At 37.7% G+C, this 19,452-nt stretch overlaps 1 protein-coding gene and 1 non-coding gene across 5 annotated transcripts in view; one reads left to right on the top strand and one right to left on the bottom strand.

The window, feature by feature from the left end:
* Positions 1–19,452, bottom strand: part of LOC144292608 (uncharacterized) — a 125,688-nt gene that overhangs the window by 39,025 nt on the left and 67,211 nt on the right. Inside the window, exon 3 of one of the 4 annotated variants that reach the window (XR_013359998.1) lies at positions 13,036–13,065. The exons of the other annotated variants lie outside the window; for them this stretch is intronic. The gene's annotated coding sequence lies outside the window, so the exon portion shown is untranslated. The remainder of the gene's footprint in view (positions 1–13,035; positions 13,066–19,452) is intronic. 4 annotated transcript variants of the gene reach the window in all.
* LOC144304245 (U6 spliceosomal RNA) lies at positions 939–1,045 on the top strand. Its single transcript, XR_013371181.1, has one exon. It is a non-coding gene; the product is annotated as a U6 spliceosomal RNA (small nuclear RNA).

Here is a 19,452-nt window from a genome sequence, read left to right on the forward strand (position 1 = left end):
GATGTCACTGATTCCTCTTTCCCTTTTACGTAAGATCTGAGCTACAAGGGGAAAAATGCAGAGGCTGAAAAATATACAGAAGTGGTCCCTTTGCACGGGGGGGGGGGGGGGGGGGGCTCTGTATACACTACAGGCAGCACTGAGCGCACAGTAAGTAGTTAGCTACCATCTTCTCATGCCTGGGTCACTGCAACTGCCTCCTAACTCAGCACCCTGCTTTTGCCCCCGCCACCTTATAATCTGTTCTCAATGCACAGCAATCATAGGGAACCTTTAGGAAAGCAGCTCGTATCTTGCTGCTTAACACCCCTTCATTTGGGTCGGAATAAAAGTAAGAGTCACCATCCTGGCATGCCAGGCCTTACAAATCCAGCCTCTCTAACCCTCACCCCTCCTCATGGGTCCCTCCCCCCTGCACCCTTTCCCCTGCTCCATGTCACCCAGGCACACTGGCCTTGCTATTCTTTACACAGGCATCCTCCCACTTGCTCTTTCCCCTGCCTAGAATACTCTCACACCACATGTATATCCATGGGGTTTCCTCCCTTGCTCAGTCCAGGTCTTTGCTCAATTGCCACCTTCTCCGTGAGCTCTTCGTTGACCTTGATATTTAGAATTGCAACCTTCCCATGCTCCTGGGATGACCCACCATTCTTACTACTCCAAAGTATTCCATCTCATTACAATATGACCTATTTTTCTTATCACTTTAATTTCTGACTGTAAGCTCTATAAGAGCGGAGATTTTTGTATGCTTTCACTACTGTACCCCCAATATCTAGCATAGTGCCTGGCACATAGCAAGACATCAGCAAATATTTGTAACAGATATCACGACTTTCACAGATAGACATGCTTCAGCTACCTGTAAACCATTACAGTATTATAACAAACTCTTAGGAACTAAGGTTCAAGGGAAATGTTCCAAAAAAGAAGGGCTGCTCACTTTGGCAGCACATATACCAAAATTGGAATGATACAGAGAAGATTAGCATGGCCCTTGTGAAAGGATGACACCCAAAAAGCAGGGGAAAAACCTATACAAAAAATGAGGGACAAAAGTGAGATTTTAAAAAATCATCCAAAACAAATTAATTGGCCTTAAACTCATGAGAGTTCCAACATACGCATAAGACATTTTACCTAATGAAACGGTCAATACAGAATTAAAAAACGAACACATAACAAAGCTTCTATTTCAGCCATTACTCTATAATGGCTTCTTGGATAATCATAAATTTAATGTAGGATGTGTTCTCAGAAAATGTGAGCCCCTGGGGACAGGTATGGGAACCCAGTAACCTTCACCCCATTAACTCTTGCCTCCACTCACTGGAATGTGAAGAAGCCAAGCTGCAAATTAGATACTCTTACAAGAAATGCTCATTTCTTCTATGAAACCAAATCCTGAAAACAAGATTTGACAAAAACTATGATTTTTACAGGACTAACCTTCCTGTGTCCTGGCATCAAACATACTTTTATGCCATTTACCTAAATGGCCACACCACCAGAAAAGTGGAGCTGTTGTTCCTATGGTGTTGGATTCCCCACAGTGTGTTCTTACCCTCCCCAACATCTGTAGCACGGGTGACCTTTTATAACAAGCTTGGTACTTTAACGATTTCTTGCGTGTCCATCTTGTTTCTACATGAGAGAGGCGCGAGGGCAGAAATCCTCGATTAATGAATACTCAGGGTAATGAGGATGGATCCAGTTATGACATCATCAAAGAAAAACAAGCAAAAAAAAAAAATGCATCTACATAACAAGTAGCACAGCAGTAAGCAAGCAACAGGGCCCCTACATTTCCTCAACTCCTAGAAGTCAACACAAAGGACTCCTGGCAAAGATACAATCCCCGCAACATGGGCCTGTAGGGACCTCAGCCTCCCATTTATTCATCTACAGTCGATGGAACATTATCATCTTCAGTTTACACTGTGAAGAAACAGTGGTCTGAGTGAGGTGACAAATGTTAAGTTGTGCAAGGCGACAAAATGTCTCAAAAGAAAGAAAAGACTTGGGATCTCTGGGTGGTGCAGCAGTTTAGCGCCTGCCTTTGGCCCAGGGCATGATCCTGGAGACCCAGGATTGAATCCCACGTCGGGCTCCCGGTGCATGGAGCCTGCTTCTCCCTCTGCCTATGTCTCTGCCTCTCTCTCTCTCTGTGTGACTATCATAAATAAATAAAAATAAAAAAAAAAAAAAGAAAGAAAAGACTTAATTCCAGGGCCCTCTGACTCAAAGCTTGTGCTCCTTTTGACTTAGCTCTGCCTCCCACTGGTCGAGAAGTGGTTATGTAGGCAGTTCTGTGGTTTGTGCACTTTCCTGTGAATGAGTTCCCCACAACTTATCCCTCCAAACTGTTCTTGCAAAGAAGCTGTATGTCTAATTATAGAATAAAGAGCAGGATGTAAGAATAAAAGAAAAGGAGGATAATATTTGGGAGGGAGAGGACATGCAAGCCCCTGAAACTATACTAGACTAGTTTGGCCCTGCCCTGGCTATGGGCATGGGTCAGTGTCAGGCCTGCCTTAAAACGATGTTAGCTCTGATAATATTTCAGTATTCTTGTTTTGTTTTGTTTTTAAGATTTTATTTATTCATGAAAGAGAGAGAGAGAGAGAGTGAGAGAGGCAGAGACACAGGCAGAGGGAGAAGCAAGCTCCATGCAGGGAGCCCAATGTGGGACTCGATCCCGGGTCTCCAGGATCACGACCTGAGCTGAAGGCAGGTGCTAAAGTGCTGAGCCACCCAGGGATCCCTCAATATTCTTGTTAAAAGAAATTACTGTATATCCCCAAATAATCAGTACATTGCTAGGTAGGTAAAGGAGGACTCAATTATCAAGACAGAGAGAAGTTTGGCAAGTTGTAATCATGGTTCAATTCAGACATTTATCAACCTTTCAGGTTATAAAGAACTACTGGACAAAAGAAGTAAAGGGAACAGCCCTGAGCCCATCTTTAAAGCCTGGGTTTCAAGGTAATGTAGAACTTTAAGCCCACTGGCTACTAAGGCAGAAAGAGGAAAACACAGCGCACGCCACAGGAAAGGTGGATGACTGGAAGGAAGGGTAGTGTGTGTATAAGAAGAAGAAAGAGAGAGAGAAAGAGAGACAGATTAGTTCCTATAAAAAAATGATAGTTATATCAAAATGCCTGAATTTCACTTAGCATCTTAACATAACTTACGAACTGTACCATATTAGCATAGCAATTGATTTTTTCCAGTTAGAGTGAAGACTACATGGGGGAAGAGTTACCATATTGTTAGATATTTACTGTGTGCTAACATTGCTACCCAGGGAAAAACACACACTACATCCACTGGTCTCAAAAACTGTATGAAATAGGGATGCCTGGGTGGTTCAGTGGTTCAGCTCAGGTCGTAATCCCAGGGTCCTGGGATCGAGTCCCACGTCAGGCTCCCCACATGGAACCTGCTTCTCCCTCTGCCTGTGTCTCTGCCTCTCTCTCTCTCTGTGTCTCTCATGAATAAATAAATACAAGCTTTAAAAAAAAGAAAAAAACTGTATGAAATATAATCACATTATTCATAATATCACAATCACTTTTAGCTATTGATAATGTATTTTCTACTTCACACATACAGATACATACATGTTTTGGCCATTAGCTGAAAATAATTCAAGCTAATTCTCTAAAAATGTAATCCATGTTGAAATGTGTCCTTAAAAAAGGCTGATGGCATACTTTGTAAAACGGCGCAGTAACAAAGGGTCACACTTAAAAAATATGCATATGAAGCTACATTTCTCTTTCACACATCTTGTCTGCAGTTTCAAAATTGAATAATAAGCATGATATTTTTAACAAGGTAATGTTCACTTCCTTTGCATATAATAAAAATGTCAGAATCTTAACTTTTCATGCCTACATAATGGATTAGAAGGTTATAAAGACATATTCAATATAAAGGTTTCCATGAGTTTTACAATAAAATGACCAGGAGAAATGAAAATGAGATTAGAAACCGAAAGAACTAGGTTCTAGTTCCAGCTCTGCCACAAACTATCTGTGTGATCTTGATCTAACTGAAGAATGTCAAATCTATGGCCTCCAAACAGCCACAACACCAATTGACCAGAGTTGACACAGAAGTTAATGGGCAGCCCGGGTGGCCCAGCGGTTTAGCGCCGCCTGCAGCCCAGGGCGTGATCCTGGAGACCTGGGATCGAGTCCCACATCAGGCTCTCTGTGTGGTGCCTGCTTCTCCCTCTGCCTGTGTCTCTGCCTCTCTCTCTCTCTCTGTCTCTATGAATAAATAAAATAAAATCTTAAAAAAAAAAAAAGAAGTTAAAACTGACCCATCCCTAGGCCAATACCTTAACTACCCTGAGCTTCATATTCTAAACTATAAATTGAGATAGTTGGCTTCTGAGTTCCCTTGCGACCCCGACACTCAGATTATCAAAAAAAGCAGAGTCAGAAGTCTCACAACTGATGAGCATCATTCCTCTAAAATCTGTGAGACTGCTTTAGGCCCTCCATTTTTTTCAAAGCAAAAATGCTTAATTTGTTATGTACAGTATTTTTAATTAGTAGAAGATGAGTGTATGCCAACTGGACATAAGCCTGGGTTACATGCAAATATTTACCACCAGATTGAAAGAACTCTATATATGTTGCTAGACCAGTGGGCTACTGACATGATATAAGGCCAGGACCCAGAAAGAGGGACCAAGTAAATTCTTTCTAGATTCTAGATTTCTAAAGGGAATATACACACACAATCTGCATACATTTGGATAAGATATAAGATATATTTAGAATTATTTCTCCCAGGTATGATTTTCTAAAAACAAAACAAAACAAAACAAAACAAAAAAAACACCTGTCTGCTAATTTTTGACTCTTTTAAAGACTATACATAAAAAACCCAAAAGGGATTGTTTGTTTTAATAAATATATACTCAAATATATTCCCAAAATTTAGCAACTTTAATTGTTAATTATAACCATTAAAAGCTTAGCCTTAAAAAAATGAAATAAAGATTAGCTTATATAGAGATACACAGAAAATGCTTTACACATATGATTTTCAGCCAAAATTCAGAGTTCCTAACCTCCATCACAGGAGTCACATCTTTATATTAGTAATAGCTTACTTCTACTGAGCACTTAGCATGTGCTAAAGCTCTTTGAATTGCTATATATCTTTGAGTCTTTAAAATAATCCTATGAGGTAGGAATTTCTTATCTGCAAATGTAGTTGATTTAAGTCATACATATTTTCAGCCGATGCTGACAGCCATATTATACTACCTTGGAGATTACATAGCTTCATTCTTCTTTGTCTTCTTCTTTTTAATAAAAAGCAAACAAAGAAATAACCAATGATGAATATCAAGGCCACGGCTGCAGTCAGCATGTACACATGAAGCTGACCAAACCCAAACCCCAACTCAAACCCAAACCCAATCATCTGCATTTCCATCTCTGGCTACTATGACCTAGGAACTAAACTTACTAAACTAGGAAATGCCTTCTCCATGCCACACACTGTTAGATGCAATTCCATCTCATGAAACCCTTACCACTACCCTAGATCTGTATTACCAGCCCCACCTTACAGATGAGAAGATTGAGGCTCAGAATGGTCAAGGAACTTACACCAGGCAGTCAGAGAGCGAGTAGTAAATCAGGACTCTGATGCCAAAGTCCTTATTCCCAACAGTGTACCCCAGGATTTCTCCAGCACAGTCACAACTCATATACAAGGTTATGATCAGAAGCCATCAGGACAAGGTAAAGAAAGCTATAGTCAACACCATATATTGAAGATGAAAGGGAAATTAACAGAACATTTTTGAAAAAAATTGAGCACAATTTCAAAAGAAAAATATTACAACAATTATCAGGTCAAAGTTTGCTATACAATAATACTTGCTGTCTAATCTAAATTTCTCAATGTAGTACAAGGCTAGTATTTATATTAAACTCAAGTGATCTTCAAAAGATATTGTAATTCAAATTTTATAGTTCACTGGAATCCTAGCTATTAAAAAATATGCTTCACAAAACAGACTTGGTATATTTTTATTTTTAGGCATTTTCTCAAAGTAATAATATTTGTTTACAATGTTCAGTCATTATTCATGTTATGATATAATTAACAGTAAAAGGGAATAAAAACATTAAAATTTGATCAGGAATATGTTATACAGCAAGTTTACTAAGATTTTATCTTGTTTTATTTTCCAAGGATCATAATGTCTCAATATACCTGTATTATCCTTCTGGGGAAGTAAAAGATGGCTTGCTGAAAGAGGATAGGGAAGAGAAGAACCCAATACTTCTTGACTTTTATTCCTTTTTTTTTTTTTTAAAGACTTTATTTATTTATTCATGAGAGACACAGAAGGAGAGAGAGAGGAAGAAACACAGGCAGAGGGAGAAGCAGGCTCCATGCAGGGAGCCCGGTGTGGGACTCGATCCCGGGTCTCCAGGATCACACCCTGGGCTGAAGGCAATGCTAAACCTCTGAGCCACGGGGCTGCCCAACTTTTATTCCTTTTATATTAAAACTAACTGGCTCAGAAGGTTTTTAAAGTATCAAGCGCTATGCTTAAACTGAAAATATTTCTTAATATATTTTTATCTTGAAATAATAAAAATTAAGGACATTAAAAGGAAATTTCTTCATGTATGGTTGAACAGCTTATAAAAGCATCTATGGATCACTGTATTCTAAATTCAGCTTACTCATCACTTTCCTTCAATGACACTATCATTGAAGAACAAAGACCAGGAGCAACTAATTTTAACTTCCTCCAGAGTACTTTCTGTTAAAGCCTCTGAATTTCCTGATCCAGTAGAAAGAAGTCTGCCATCTATGTTTTCCATTCCAAGAGTGTCAATTACATTATAAAACCTGTTAAAGAGCATAGGATTACTAGCTAGGACATTTAGAAACAAATTTGTATCTGTAAGGATTGCAGTCCCAACAGAGTGCTAATCCCATTACCTAAGGAAAGGTTTGAGGTTGACTCTCTAAATGGATTGTAAGAGGCAGGCAATCACTGGTGCCTCTCAAACATGTTCTCTGCAAAGGGCACCAAGAGCTCGCAGTGGCTTCAAATGTTTTCTCATTGCAGAATTTCTTTTTAAAAATTGACCTTATATCTATAGAGTCAAAAAAGCTTCCCTTATTTTATGCCAAATACACCAACAAAACAATTTAAATTGTAATTAATTATGGCACACTGTAAATGATGAAAAAATCCTGGACATCCATTCCTCTTTTAAAGTCTCCTGCATCAGAGAGCTAAAAAATTACATACAGAGGGGACATTATGTCTTCAGGAAGAAAGCTGCTCATTCTACATAAATTCTTAGTTTAAAAATTACTCTAATTTACAAGGAAGTGTGAGCAGTAACAAATCTTCAAGTGAAAATAAGGACCTACTAGAATAGACTTCAAATATCTTAAAATAAAATTTTATGACATTATTTTAAATCTCCAGAGGACAATAGATTTGTAGACACTTAGCAAAAATAGTAAGTTATAACAGCAAGTAACATTTCTGAAGCTTCCTACTTTGTAATAGTTTGCAAATATTGGATTTTTTTCTTTATTTTAAATCATGAAAAACATGGTTTTATTGGGTTAAGTAATTTATCCAAAACTACAATTCCAGAAAGCACTAAAGTGAGAATTCAAATCCAGGCTTTGCTATTCATAAATCATTGTCACAATCTCATCTCTCATAAGACTCTAACCCTAGAAATTGGTTTATTCCCATATTTACCCTTATTACCTGTGGTGTGAAATTGAGACTCAAAGAAGTTCCATGACTTGGTCAAGTTCACACAGCCTATACTCTTGGAACTTGAATTCTGGGCTACATTAAACGGGTCTCCTGGCACCACTTTAGATGGTCTTTCTAGCATATCATGCTGCTGTTAAAATCTGGCATTAGATATTTGATCTCTTACAAAAGCAAACAGTAAATGGCCAGGTTCCTATTAAACATGCCATTGATTCTCTTCTGATTCTGTTCTCTTAAACTATTAAGGATATATTTGATTTAGGTAATATTTAATTCCTTACCCAAGGCTTAGATCTAAATTTTGCAATGTTGAACAAAAGATAACAGCATTACAGAATCTAAAAACCACTTCTATCTAGGGAGATCCATTATCTGAGGTTTCTTCTCAGAAGTCCTATACGGGAAGGTTTGATATTTAAAATAAAATTATTAGCCATTTAATTCACATATTTGAGGATGGCTTAAATTAGATCCTTACATTTTCTGTTAACTTGCACAAGAGGCTGACATGTTACCAGTCGGGAGCCTGAGGGCTCCCAAAGAGCATCATTGCTCAAGAAGAAAAAGCATTTGCTCTCCAGCTGTTGAGCTTCTTGAGCCTTAGAAAGCCCACAGAGGCCTTCTGTCAAATAGGTACCCGTATCGGTAGTGGGTAATTTCTTATTCCTGACCATTTCAGCATCTGACGCAGTCTGAAGAAGTCTAACTTGCCATCCAGACATAGGTTTTTAGATCAGCAACAATATGCTAACTATATTTAACTACATGGACTAGAACACAAAAGTGTTTGTTTTTAAAAAGCCCTTATTCCATAAAGTTTATATTTCTTAATAAAAGGATAAGGTCAAAAGGGCTCATAAAATTTTAAGCATTTATTTCAACTCCCATAAAACTGTATTTAACAATTCTAAAGCTTCCTTTTCCTTGTGGAAGATAAAAAAAACATTTAGCAGGTATTAAGCAGGAAGCATTCCGACTTCACCGATACAGTGGTTACAGCAAAACGGTAAACTTAATAACAGGAAAAGTATCCAGATGCCAGCTATCACAGTTATATATGGCACCAATTAATTACACTCAGCTTTTTAATATCGTAAGTGTTGGGAAAATATTTAAAGACTAAAACTTGGAGGATTCTATATTTGGTGTGAGGGAGTTTAAATACACAGTGACTATTCATCCTAGTGACTATAACAAATGACAACTTCCATTTGGGCAGAAAATGAATAAGATAAAGCACTGTAGCTAGAAAGTTTTGCCTGGATTCATTATAAAGTTCTATTCTCCATAGGTCTATTAAAATGGTGTAAGAATAAATACTACATATTTGGAAATGTTTGCAGAACCCTTCTCCAATGGAATATCTATTGGGTTTCACAAGCTATGCTCATGAACACTTGTCTCTTATTTTCCTAAATATTTATGAATAACATAGTCTTTAACTCAATAGCATTTTTCTTGGCATCGCACTTCTTCCAGATGCAGCAACAAGTATGGTCTTGAATTAAGGATCAAGTAGCATTTTTAATGCTGCTTTTCTAAACCATCTGCTAGTTTTGTAAGGTTTTAATAAACCAAATGTCATCTTAAATGTTCCCATTTCCAATGCTCCTAACCACAATAAGATAAAGTGTTAAGTTAAATTAATGCCTAATAGACTAGGAAAACACAAAGAAAAAACTAAGTAATGAAAGTTTAAGTATTTTTCTTCTAAACAGAGAAGGGGAGCAGAACTGCTATCTTGTTCATGGTCAGGGTCTATTGGATATATAGTTAGTTCCCTTTCAGTAACTGGATTACCCCGAATTTAGACTCTGCTCTATAAAGTATATGTGAGAATAGGTCTATTAAAAACTAACCTACAAGCATGGAATATAAAGATTTATGGTAAATTTAAACTCAGGGTCATTGGAGTTTAAAGCTTGATTCTGGATCATTCAGTTTCTTTCTTCATGGCCACTCTTAGAGAAAAAAAAAAAAAATGCCCATTGAAAAAGAAAGGATCCATATGCTCTAAGACTACTTGGTTTTAATTGTTCTCTAAGATTGTAGTTTGACATCTGCTCCAATGCTCCTTCCAGGAAGCAAGTCTCAGATGTAAGAAAGAATCAATCAACCAGTTGTTCAGTCTTTCCTGTCTAATTATTTCCCACATGAAAGTTCTAAGTGATGGTCATATACTTAAAATGAAATGTTCTAAAGAGAAAACAAATATTTTAGGCCTTGATTTTAAAATTAGGGGATTGATATACCATTAATTTCTACATATATATATAATATATATATATATATACATATATATGCATATTTTAGAGACAGAGAGAGAGAGAGAGAAGCAGGCTCCACATCCAGCTTGAAGTCCAAAAGCAGGGCTCAATCTCATAACCCTAAGAGCATGACTTGAACCAAAATCAAGAGTCAGATGCCCAAATGACTGAGCCACCCAGGAGCCCCACTACTTACATTTTTAAAAATATATTTTTTAATTTTCCTGTAACTCTCGTCCCTAAAGTCAGGTAAGATTTTGTAGCAACTTGTGACTGTTTCAATCCAATGCTGCTAAATATACATCATGATTTTATTCTGATCTGTAACAACCTCCCATATTCCTAAAACTCTCTGATTTGACAACATAAGTTTGAGAGATCTAATTCTAAAGTAGCTAATGCTTTTTCCTTATATCCTCTCTATCTCCTCTGTAATTCTACACTTGTCATTGATTCTCTTCTCCACCAAAGTTTTCTATTTCAAAGAGATAACTTTTGAGAATTTTTTTATTCTCCATATCGTACAATTCTGTGGAAATATTCTCTATAACATCCATTTGGAAAAGTTTAAGTATTCATTAGTCAGAAAGTACACAAGGATAGCAATGGGAAAACAGCAATTTGGCTAACCGAACAATAAATTCAGTAAATTCAAAAACAGAAAAACAGTAAATTCAAAGTACTAATGTGTCCTTAAATTATATTATACATACAATCCACTGTATTTTGTGACTGTGTTAAGAGAAGCTTAACAAATTAAATGTAAATATTGACGATACACTACAGCTTTTGTAACCTGGTTTTGGCATTCAGATTTTAATCGATGAGCCTAAAAAAATTGGAAGTGATTCTGGGCTTCTGTTCACTGCAGAGAGACCCTGGTGTTAATGCCCACTTGGGGATTCATTCACCTTGGGGCTTAGAATCTAATCTGGCCTCCCGCTGAACTACAAAGAATGGAGCTTTTGAAATTTTTACAGGGTCCCTTAGACACGTTTATTTTCTTCATAAAGTTTTCTAATCCTACTTCTTTCATCCCCATGACTTTAGACACTACTGTGGTCAACTACGTATTCTTGCTCTATCAAAACTCTTAGACTGGACATCTTTCGATAGTGAAATGAGTTCAAAGGAAGCCTGCTGGACAGTTTGAGTTAGACTCTCCTGGGAGCCAGGGCACCTTCTAGGGTCAGTTTTGTCTTTTGGAGTTTGGAAACAATTAACATTGGCATGGACTTTAAGCACTTAGGGGACTGAGGAAGAAAAGCAAAAGACCAAAAATAACCAGGAGTAAATCAGAATGAATTCCAACCAGCAAAAATCTAGGTTGGCTAACTCAGATAATGGCACTGGGATAGTATAGAGACTAAGGAGCATCAGGAGTGGGGCAGGAGCTGTGGCCTTCCCTTATCTTATGCTTTTTCCATGCCTAATACTTTTATCTTTTAAGCTAAGCATTAATCTAACTTCTTTCATGTGCTCCTCCTTCAAGCTTCTCATCTTGCTTAAATGCAAGACATTTTAGTAGAATGTAGTTTTAATTATATTATCTTTTAATCCCTGTGTCATCTCACAGCAGATTGTACATCACCAACCACTTTTTTAACTTTCAGACTGGACATAACAACAACAAAAAATTTCAATCAGTGTCGCTCAATTTGCTGTTTGCACATATGGGTAAGCTAGGTGAAAGAAGATGGTGGAATAATAGTTTAGGATTGTGACCAAAGATTAAAAGAAATTTTCTGCTAAAATTTTTAAAACAAAATTTTAAATAAGAAAGGTACAGTCCAACAGAGATCACATCATCTCTATAGAAAAAGGGTGAAAATGTAGGGAAATATTTAATTGGTTAAACGCAAAATCACATAGCATCCTAAGACACAATATATAAGGATATAAACTCAACAGTTCTGTGTAACTAATATTTATGGGGTGTTAACTATGTGGAAGGAACTGCCCAGACAGGTAAGCCTCACACGTAATAGATTAAAAAAAAAACAAAAAACGACAACCTAAGGAGGCAAATTTGAAGAAATAGTAGAGCTAATTTTTTAAAGAAAGAATAAAGGAAAATGTGATGCAACTTAAAAAAGACAAGGAAAAAGAAAATATCCCAAAGTCTCAAAACTATCTTAAGAAATTAAATGGCTGGGATGCTTGGCTGGCTCAGTCTGCAGAGCATGCAACTCTTGATCTGAGGGTTGTCAGTTCAAGGCCCACACTGGATAGAGAGGCTACTTAAAAATAATACAAAGTAAAAAAAAAAAAAAAAAAAGTCTTAAAAAATGAAATGAAAATAGTTATGGGAAGCAAAATAGTATTTTATCATATGCAAAAATGCAGGGTTTATTATGAGGCTACCTTCAATCTGTCACATTTATCCTTTATACATTTATCCTGTACCTTTATCACATTTTCATCCTCCACCTTCCTGATACATAGCACCTCTCTAAAAATGTTTAGACCACACTTACAGAGTTTGTTATATGGAAACCCTACACTGATTTGAGGTACCTTAAAAAAATTATATCACTTAACTCTTTTATCTTTGCTGTGTGCTTGAATGATATGTGCATCCTAAATATACAAATTTAATGAATTTTAAGGATTTGTGCACCATGTCCGTAGGCAACTTCCACTCCAACCAATCTCCACACCACCATAGGCAACCAATGGTTTCTATTTATTTCCCTATATTTAAGTTTTCCCTGTATTTAACTTTTTACAGACACTCCTCATGCCTGCTCACACTGGAAGCTCCTTATCATCACAAACTTTTCTTAGAGCTCGTAGGGATTCTAGAACTACTGGCCCAAGTTCCTTAAATTGCCCATAGGGAAACAAAGAACAAGGGAAAGTTAGTGTGAATCCTGGAACTAAGACAAGGGAACTCACGTTCTCTCAGACCAGTATAGTTTCTATCATATTTGAAGCAAGAGATTCACTTTTCCACATCCCATTCAATACCTTGTCCAGGTGCTCGGAGATCCCTTTCAACTGGGAAAAAAAAAATAATTAATAAAATGTTACTTCTCTTCCACTAAGAAGAACTTTTCCTCACCTTGTCTCTCAGTTGTCTATCAGCCTCTGGACTGGCCCTGGATGGAGGGGCATGTGCTGGGATGAGGAGGAAGCTAGGTGGACAAGTGTGACAGGAAGTTTGTTCCCAGCCAAGGTGGCTATGTGCCAGCGTGGGTGCATGTCCAGAGAAGTCTGCTCTCCACCCAGCCTCTCCTGATGAAATCCCCTTCTCAGGAGTACCTGGGTGGCTCAGTGGTTGAGCATCTGCCTTTGGATCCTGGAGTCCTGGGATCAAGTCCTGCGTTGGGCCTGCTTCTCCCTCCGCCTGTCTCTCTGCCTCTTTCTGTGTCTCTCATGAATAAATAAATAAAATCTTTTTAAAAAATCCCCTTTTCAGCTCCTCTTCCCTCTTTTTAGTTTAACTTCTCATTGTGACACGATCTTCTCAGTCTCCCTCTGCTGCCCCTTCCTTGGGTTTCATCTGGAGAGGATGAGGTTGGCGGGGACATAGACTCTCCACACTCAAGACAGTTCCAGGAGCTAGGTGGATTTAGACGGCACAAGGGAACAGCAATCTGGCACCTGTCTGCCCAGAGTAATCCCCATCCTTCTACTAGATTAGCTGGATTATTGGTTTCTTCATTTGCAAAATAAAGTAATAAAGACAGAACTTTCCTCACAAGGCTGCTGTGAGAGTGAACTATGAATGTACTCAGGAAACTGGCACACAGGAAGCCCTCAATAAGTGTTGGGTTGTTATTAGCCAACTGACATCTGCCAAAGTTCCCTGGAGATCCACACTAGGTATATAATCATAAGATGGGTATTTGTAAATGCAAATAATATAGACAATACTGACACAGAATAAAACTGACACAGAAAGGAGAAATAGGTTGGAAAAGAAGACAACTTAAGGAAGAGAAGGAGAGCTTCAGCAAAGGAGTGTATGTATGTCCAGGTGCCCTATCAATTTGGGAACTCCCTTCTCTGCATTTCCACGGCACTTTGCTTATGGTACTTATCCTAATCTGCTCTGTTGTATGCAAATTATTCCCATCGAGAATGTAGGCTCCTGGGGATAAACGTTTGCGACAGAAACTAAAATGCATCTTAAGTAACTGAAATTAACACTCTTCTCGTCCTTCCCACCCCTACTCCTTGGCTTGAACAACACCAAGCTTGAATAGAGGTGATTATATATTTAAACAAAATGAGAAACTAATTCAACGACTTATCTTCAAAAATGTCTGGTAATAGAAGATGATAAATTTCTAAACATTCATAATTATTTTCCTTCTTTTCTGTTGGTTCTCTTCCAGAACTCATCAGAATTTTTCACTCCAACTGGGAAGTGATTAGCTTTACGAATTTAATCTTCAAAGTCTTGCCAAAGTGCCAAAAGCCACTCTTGCCCTGTACCGTAAGTGGGTTTCTACAGGAATCATAAGCAAGGAGTGTATTTCGGGTTCTTCAGAATGTCTTTCAACCCAATTTCTTCATTCTTTGTTCTAACATTCTGTGAGCAATTGTCTCATTCATTGCTTTCCCCCCAAATACTGTAAAGCATGTTTTCATTTGGCAATCATAACTATTTGTCCATTTAGACTGGGAAGGGGAAACTCCAATCAGTTCTCCTTATTTAACTATATATAGAATTCATGTCATTATGCATAATACATGTGTATTCTTTACAAATCTAGACTATATGTTTGCACAAGTATCACTGATTTCAAAATACATTTCCAGGAATATGAAATAACTATCTTATTCTTCTTTTTAAATATGTCCTTGTTTCAGGGCTTCCAGTATCTAAAATGTGTGTTTTTCTACATAATAATCAACCCCATTCATTTATCTGCATCAAAATCAGATGAGCATAAATTTCTATCCATTTCTTACCCTGATATGTAAATAAGTACCATTCATCATAATCTGTTTCTAACAGTTATAAATATACAAATTTTTTAAAATTAGCATATTCTTCTAAACTATTTTAGTGTTGGGTTTAGGAGACAGCATACTGGAGGTTTTTCTTTATTCGTAACTAGTGCTGGCGCTAAGGGTTCAAAACACAAGACCCTGATTTAAAACCATCTCTAATAACCTTGTTAAAAACAAAATGCCCCATCAGCTCAATTTGTTTAGGAACTTTAACTTTTAAAGATGTGGGCACTACTTTATGCTATGCTCTAAATATTGTAATAGGAGAAAGGAAGTGGTGGAATTAAAAAATATATATATCAATTAATGAATATTCCAACAAGCTGCAGACCCACTGTCATGAAAACCCTTATAGGTTACATGTAATTTTATATAAATCATTTGATGGCTTCAGCAAGAGGAATACATTCAATTTGAGCAGGCTCATGTGATGATCAGGAAATTTTGCTGCGACCACCCTCTCCACGCTGACTGAAGGCAGATGGTGCCGACATGTTCAGCTGAGGGAAGCGTTGATCACAGAGTAGCTGCCAATCAAACACTTGGGAAAGAAATGAGCTCCATCTGTGTTTTAATTACTACAGCAAAACCATCCAGTGTAACTGCCAGAGCTGCACATTTTCATGGAGTACAAGAGACATAACACGTACTTTCTTTCAAAAACCAAAGTAGAAATTGCCATATACAGTAGTAGCCAAAAAAAAAAAAAAGAGCACTGTCAATTAAGAACACAATCTAGTGACAGTAGGAATATCCTCTCAAAAATATTTCTATTTCACGGCAGCTCTATTTCACTCTTCCTCTAAGGCAATTCTAATGTGGATGAGAGAATCCTATACAAAAACACAAAGAGGTCCTTGAAAAGTAAAATACTATCCAACTATCTAGACACCAAAGAGTAAAATCCAATCAAATGGGAAAATGTATACATATACAATTTTCTGTTATTGTATTTTTGTAATTACGTAGCATATATATATTATATTCGTTAATATACCCTTATATTATAAAAATTCATGTCATTAAAAGAAATACCTAAGCTTTCAAAACTTTTCTGGCAAGTGCCAAGTGTTCAGTTCCTCCCTGATGATATTAGGTTGGTTGGTTGGTTGTTCTATTATTCTCAGAGGTGAATTTATCCTGGGACCCGCCTCATTTCATCACGGTGTGGACAGGGAGTGTGGGAGTACCGACGTTATCTGGTCTATACTCCCACCCAGGAGGCTTTCAGGGGATCTCTAGGACTGGGGTGTGCAAGGAAGCAGGAGGAGTTCAGGGAGGGAGTAAAAGGAAAGAGCTCTCCTTTGTCTTTTCGTTTTATACTCTTCCAACTCAGTCTTCCCTGACACCCTTTCAAGAGCACTGAATATTCGACATCAGGGATTACAGAGGAAGTTCAGAGATTCACAGTGATCTCAGGGTTTCAGTTACAGTTTGAAGTTTGAGAAGAAATACTGAGCAGATGCAAATACTGACAGTAAAAGGCTTTCTAAACTCTAAACGTGCATAATAACAAAATAATTTCATTCATCCAATAAGCATTTATCAAGTGCCTATTATTATGTGAGTTGGAGTAAAGATGAATAAAAGATGGTCCCTGCCCTAAAGGATCTCAGCGCCTAGCTAAGTGGCCAACCCCATAAGTAACTGAATGCAAGACAAGAAACACATATAATAAGACATGTGACTAAAGTGCAGGCCTGGTGGAGGAGGGAAGGATTAATTTTGCTGGGATTCAAGGAGACTTTCGGAGGGATAAGTGGGCTTTCACTGAGACAAAGCAAAGGTGGGCGAAGCACATTCCAGATGGAGGACAGCATGCAGAAAGGCAGGGACCCTTGACAGTGCATAGGGTCTCCTCACGCCAGCTTATCTCTTGGGAAGTCATCTACAGGATCAAATACTACCAAGAGGTTATTTGGAATAAGATCTAAAAGGGGCATATTACATTTAGCCATTTGAAAGTTATTGGTGACTTTTTATAGCATAGTTTTAGGTTTGAAGCAGGTTTCAAAATAAATGGGAAGTGAAGAAGTGGGTAGCAGTTCAGCAGCGAGGGGGGAAGAGAAGAGGAAAAGGAGATGGAGGGAGAGGGGTATTTTGCAGAGGAGACAGAGTGGAAAGAAGTGTGAAGACCTAATCATGCTGAAATAGGACAGAAATGGCTGCTCTTAGTGGGACTGTGTAGAGTTTGCTTTATTTTTATAATTAATCAAAGAATTTGGTTCCTTCAAAATTATTTACTGAATTAGTCTCTACTAAAGAATGATTTCTTTTTACATTAAATAATCAAAAAAGTTGGGGATCCCTGGGTGGCTCAGCGGTTTGGCGCCTGCTTTTGGCCCAGGGCACGATCCTGGAGTCCCGGGATCAAGTCCCGCATCGGGCTCCCTGCATGGAGCCTGCTTCTCCCTCTGTCTGTGTCTCTGCCTCTCTCTCTCTCTCTCTGTGTGTCTATCATAAGTAAGTAAATAAATAAATCTTTAAAAAAAATCAAAAAGGTTTATACAATCATAAACAAAATGCCCACCTTTTGCCAACCCAGTTTATTTTTTCTTGTCCAAATTGTCCTTATGATACCTACCTTCTCATAAGTTTATTTCTCAATTTTATCCTCAGAACATGCAGTGACAAGATAGTTACTGTGAGCCACCTTTTCATAGCATTGGTAAAAAAATTAGTCCTGTCTTGAGTCAATGTTCCTATTTGTTATGGAATTCAGATTATCAATTCATTATCAGACTCTCCATAACTTGGATGATTTAAGAACTGAGCATATAAGAGAGACACTTTCAAAATGTTTTTAAAAGAAAAAACTTTTAGAAATAGGTCACATTACCATTATAACCTTAAAATCACCCCATTTTGTAATTATCAGAACCTTGATCCTCAATAAAATGCTACCTCATCCACCTATAAAAGTTAATTAAGTTACCAATCTAATATAAAACAATGAGACTTTTTAACAACTAGATGCCTTTTTTTTCCTTTTTTTTTTTTTTTTTTTTTAACTTTAAACTCTTACAAAACTAGAAGCCACATCACCCAACTCCTTTTCCCTGCTCAAAAAATCATGGCTATTTTTGAAAGAAAATGTGTTCTCCATATAAGAAGTTATTTATTAGACCAAATTACTAAATTTGGAGTAGAACAAAATACATTATAATCTTTGCTATACTACTATGTTGAAGGTTTTTTCCCCACACACACAAGGAAATGTACATGGCTTGATAGATTTATAACTGCAGCCAGTCATCCAAGTAAATAAAATGGTGAGGAGGCAGCTATAGTCCACTACAGCAATGGGTAAAAGGTTCAGGAAAGAGAAGATTCTTTACATGGGGAAAGGTGAAAATTTTGAATTTAGAATAAAAAAGAAAACTCTTAAGGAGTGACAGGTGACTGAAAGGAAATTCTTCGATATTCATAACCCTTGGAAACTAAGAAATGACTGCAGAGGTTACCAAAAAACCAACCAAGTAAACTAATTTATGTGTCATTGCAAACAATCAGGAAACATCACAGAATGTTTTATAACTGGCTATATACATTCTCTATCTTGTCGGTTGTTCAGGCCAAAAAACTGGAGTTCTCCTCCGACTCCCTCTTTCATACCCAATCCTTCCTCTCTACTCCACCTTCAACGTATATCCAAAATATCTCTCTACTACTACCTGGCCCCTGTCACCTTTCACCAAGGTCCCCACAGTTCCTCCCAACGGATCACCCCATTTCCATTCCTGGCCCAAACCTCCCAGTGGTTTCTGCTCTTGCAAAGACAGAGAGGGCCCTGTGCCATCTGGACCCCACTACCTGTCTGATCTCATCTCCAACTCATCCTCATTCACTCCATTCCAGACACAGTGACTTCCTAGTTGTTACTCAAATACATCTGCACAACCTGCCCCAAGGCCTGGGCCCTTGCTCTTCTTCCCTGTGGCTGAAACACTCTTTACACAGCCCTCTCCATGGCTTGCTTTTTCATCTGTCACCTCCAAAGTCTTTGTTCAAATGTGACTCTCAGTGAGTCATTCTTTGACCACCCAAACTAAAATTGCAAACCCAACCACAAACCTCACTTCTTACCTCTACATCCTGCTTTATATTTCTACTTGGTGCTAACCGTCCTTTATCAGTCAGAATATTTTAGCTATTTACATATTGTCAGTTTTACACAACTAGAATATACAAACTCCATAAAGGGAGGAATTTTCATTTGTGAATTAACAGTACTTGACACATAGCTGATTCACAAAAAATATCTGCTGAATGGTTGAATCAAATCAGATAGCTCCAGGAACAGATAGTTGCTAATGATACATAAATCTCTTCATTTCTTGGACAGTGGTAAAAGTTTAGCCTGGTGTTAGTCGTCGTCGTCTTCTTCTTCTTCTTCTTCTTCTTCTTCTTCTTCTTCTTCTT

This window comes from Canis aureus, chromosome 2 (genome assembly GCF_053574225.1).
Source record: "Canis aureus isolate CA01 chromosome 2, VMU_Caureus_v.1.0, whole genome shotgun sequence".
NCBI classification, from domain to species: domain Eukaryota; kingdom Metazoa; phylum Chordata; class Mammalia; order Carnivora; family Canidae; genus Canis; species Canis aureus.